This window comes from Solanum stenotomum, chromosome 3, assembly GCF_019186545.1.
Source record: "Solanum stenotomum isolate F172 chromosome 3, ASM1918654v1, whole genome shotgun sequence".
Classification (NCBI taxonomy): domain Eukaryota; kingdom Viridiplantae; phylum Streptophyta; class Magnoliopsida; order Solanales; family Solanaceae; genus Solanum; species Solanum stenotomum.
In genome coordinates this window covers 40,823,579-40,828,000 of record NC_064284.1, presented here as the reverse complement: position 1 = coordinate 40,828,000, position 4,422 = coordinate 40,823,579, and the positions used below count along the sequence as shown (strand labels likewise).

General features: G+C 38.6%; 1 pseudogene; it reads left to right on the top strand.

Annotated features, from left to right (window-relative positions):
• LOC125858952 (uncharacterized) overlaps positions 1 to 4,422 on the top strand; it is a 94,803-nt pseudogene extending 90,381 nt beyond the window's left edge.

Genomic DNA, 4,422 nt, shown 5'->3' with positions numbered 1-4,422 from the left:
CCTTTTCAAAGGCCATAAGCCACAATACTCAATTTCATGCCAATTATACAATATTTATCAAGTTTGATCAACTTACCCTCTTTCCATGGCAATCTTCATCATCCTCATATTCCAACAATTAACAATACAATAACAATGATAATAACAACATTCAACTATACAAACTAAGCTAAGCATAAGCCCATAATCAACATGAAGACCAATTCACAATTTTGCCCATTCAAGGCTAACATCCCACATCCTTCAATTCAATAACAATTCTTAACAATTCAACATAGATAAATACATACATGAACAGCCCACAACAATTTACACAATAATCGTCCATCAAATTACACAAAATCAATACACCCACTTTAGGCCAAATTTAGAGAATTTGTAAAGGCATGGGTTCATGAAGATTTCTTTCCTAAAACCATCAATAATCATTAATAACAACATAAAACATCATTGGAAATCATTTAATGCAAGGACCCATGCTTAGAATTCGAAATAGGATTTTGGTGTATTTGAAAGACCTTGAAAACCTTTTGATTGGGCTCCTTGAAAGAAAGAATGATCAAGGATAAAAGATCCCCATACCTTAAAGATGAATTCCCCACGAAATTTGAAGAAGAAACACCAAGAAATCTTTAACCCTAGCTCCAACTCCTCTTCTTCCTCTCTTCTTCTCTTCTTCACTCAAGAACCCTAACTCTTATTCTTTTAAAATGGAACAAAAATGATCCACAAACAGCCTAACACAACAATATAACCTCAAAAGAAAAGATTTGTGAAAAGACCAAAATGCCCTTAAATTTCCGGACGGACTCCCTGCCAACTGCCCAACTTTCAAAGGGCATAACTCGCTCATACGAACTCGGAATCGAGCAAACTCGGTGGCATTGGAAAGATCGTTCGAAGGGATTTCCAAACATAACTGGAACTACTCCTGGATCATCCTGAGCTAGGAGTTATGACTGCTCAAAGTTGGCAAAAAATTCACTGATTTCCACACTTGGCCGAATTTCCAGATTCTGAATTTTTTTCCAAAAATGACTACTTTCAATTTCAAGCTTCTTCTTATTCATTTTAAATTGTCGGAGTTACACAATTAAAATGAAATTACATATAAAACCCTCATAGAACCTCATTATAAAGTCAACACAAAGTCAAAGGCTCTTGCTTAACCTATCATTTTTTTCCAAGTCGTTACATCCGTGAAAGGGGAAGACTTCGAGAGGAAATAGAGTCAATCTCAACTCAAGAAAGAGGTGCTAGAGAAATGGTGGCCTCCAGTGATCAACAGATACAAGGATGGAATCAGACTTGCAATTCACTTCGATCAAAAGTCTGTCGTTTGGCTGATCGCACTGCCTAAATAGGTTTAGATTATCAAGAGATGAACCGTGAACAATTTTTGGCTGAAGTACCTTTTGACGTCGGTGCAAGATATATATCAGAGTGCAGGAGGTCGTTTAAGACCACCATCTCCATGAGCGAGCAAATGGGGATGCAAGCACGACATTTATGTTTTTGGGATATGAGAGTTGATACAAGCATTTGTTTCATTAGTGTCGTTTTCTTTAGTTTAAGTCCTTTATTTAATTCTACATTTATGCACTTTGTCTAGGTCGTGTCTGTTTAAGTTATTGACTTTTGTTTGATGATTTTCTCATTGTGTTCCTACTTATTTTCCAAACATTGAAATGATACGTTAAGTTATGCTTATGTTTGGTTTCAATTTTCCCATTAGTTTGAATGCATAAATATATATCTATATGTATATATATTTCTTTTTTTAAAAAAGTTAAGTTTTAATGTATATTCTCGAATTACGTAAAGATCTGATTCATGCACCAACATGATACGTAGGCAACCCAATGGGTTTGATCAGACCTTTTTAACAAGAATAACTAAAGAGGAGAAAAAGCCTAGATAAGCCGGGATGAAACATAAGGTCTTCCATATTAGAAGTATATATGTGGATGCAATATGCACGATTCCTTAACACTAATATGTTTGCTACTTCATTCAGAGAGAGAGAAGGAGAAAGACATATTAGCTTAAAGGTGATTGGTTTGTGGTTAAGCTGGCATCACATCCCTACAACATAAGGTTGAAAGGGAAGAAGAAAATGGCCCACAAATATGGGAACGAGTCTGACAATGATGAGGTCTGAAACCAGATGACTTCACAAGAAACAGTGTCGATAGAAGAGGTAAGCGCATTAAGACAACAAATGACATATATGTACGAAGTTTGGACGAGTGGACAAGCTCCGCCTTCTTCAATACGTGACTATCTAAATACAAACATACCGCCCTCTATCCAAGTGTCGACAAATGATCCCATTTATCCACCTGGATTCGACCCCTATGCTAACACATCCAACGTCGCTGGAATTTCTACGGTACGCCCTTTGAGTACCCATATGATGATTAATCCACTCTTTATGCCAACTGCGCCGACTAATATCATTCCACAACCAACAATGATGCCCAACAATAATCCTCCGTCCAAAGTTTGTCATGATCATGGTTACACCCTTAAAGAGGCAATTAAAATACCAAGATCGTATCCCCACATTCATCAATATAGTTCCCCTATCGAAGTTGAAAAGATGGTTAAGAATGAGGAACATGAAGAGATGGCTAAGAAAATGAAGAGTTTGGAATAGAGCATAAGAGATATGGAGGGACTAGGAAGCCACAAAGGCATCTCATTCAGCGATTTGTGCATGTTTCCCCACGTCCATTTGCCTGTTGGTTTTAAAACTCTAAAGTTTGAGAAATACGATGGTCACGGAGATCCCATAGCTCATTTGAAGAGATATTGCAATCAACTGAGGGTTGCAGAGGGCAAAAATGAGTTGCTTATGGCCTATTTTGGGGAAAGCCTAGTGGGAATTGCATTTGAATGGTTCATAGATTAAGATATTGCCAACTGGCATACATGGGATTACTTGGCTCGATGTTTTGTGCAACAATTCCAATATAATATTGACATTGTGCCAGACCGCTCCTCACTAGAAAACACGAGGAAAAAGACCACGGAAATTTTTCGTGAATATGTCGTTAGATGGAGGGAGCAAGTTGCTAGGGTTAAACCACCAATGAAGGAGTCGGAGATGATTGACGTTTTTCTCCAAGCGGAAGAACTTGATTACTTTCACTACTTGCTTTCTGCCGTCGAGAAGACATTCGCTGAAGTTTTTAAGGTTGGGAAAATGGCGGAAAATGGCATCAAGTCTGGAAAGATTGTAAGCCAAGCTGCCTTAAAATCCACAACACAAGTGCTTCAAAATGGTTCTGGAAATATTGGAGGGAAGAAGAGAAGGGAGGATGTAGCTACAATTGCATCAGCGCCTCAGACCTATGTCCAAGATAATCCCCCGCAACACTATTGTCCTTCCCAAATTCTACAATATCCCATCCCATACTCTCTATATCCCGTTTTCAGCGCACAGCCAATTGTCCCACCTTCTTATCCGCAATGGCGTGCCCCAATTCCTCAAAATCATCCACCACCCCTACAAATTCACCAAAATACTGTTAAACTTCCTTTTCGTCCTAGAAAAAAATACAAGAGGGTAAATGGAGCTAAGGATGAATTCACCCCTATTGGAGAATCGTATGCTAGCTTGTTTAAAAAATTAAGGACGTTGAATGTTTTGAGTCCTATTGAAAGAAAGATGTAAAATCCTCCCCCAAGAAATCTAGATTATTCTCAACACTGTGCATATTGTTCTGATGCCCAGGGTACAACATAGAGAGGTGTTGGTACTTGAAAAGGGCAATTCATGATTTGACCGATACTCATTGAATTATAGTTGAAAGCCCAAATGGACCAAACATCAATCAAAATCTATTGCCCAGGCATACTGAAACAAACATATTAGAAATGATGAATGGTTGCGAAGAAGTTGCAGTCCCATACAAGCCAATCCTTAAGGTTAGAACTGATATAGAAAATTCAGCGAATATTGTTGACTTGACAAAAACGATGCCATCAGGAGTGGAAAGGACGTCGGAAAGGTTGAACCCATCAAACACGCCCATCCTAACTGTGAAATGAGTGCTTGAAGATGTTTGGACAAGACAGAGAGAGGCAAGTTTGGTTATTCCAAGAGGGCCAAACAAGCCTATCTTGGTCATGCAAGGAGTCTATATTCCACCTGTGATCATTAGGACAGTGTCCCAACTTCCAAGGACTAATCCCAAGGCTGTCCCTTGGAATTATGAGCCCACCGTCGTGACATACAAAGGAAAACAAGTCAATGAAGTAGGAGGAATTACCCATTCGAGAAGATGTTATGCCCTAGCTGAATTAAGGAAAACTAAAAATGACCAAATGCAAGTTAAGAGTCCAGTCACTGAAGGGGAGGCGGAAGAGTTCTTAAAGAAGATGAATTGTCAGACTACTCCATTGTGGAACAGTTAA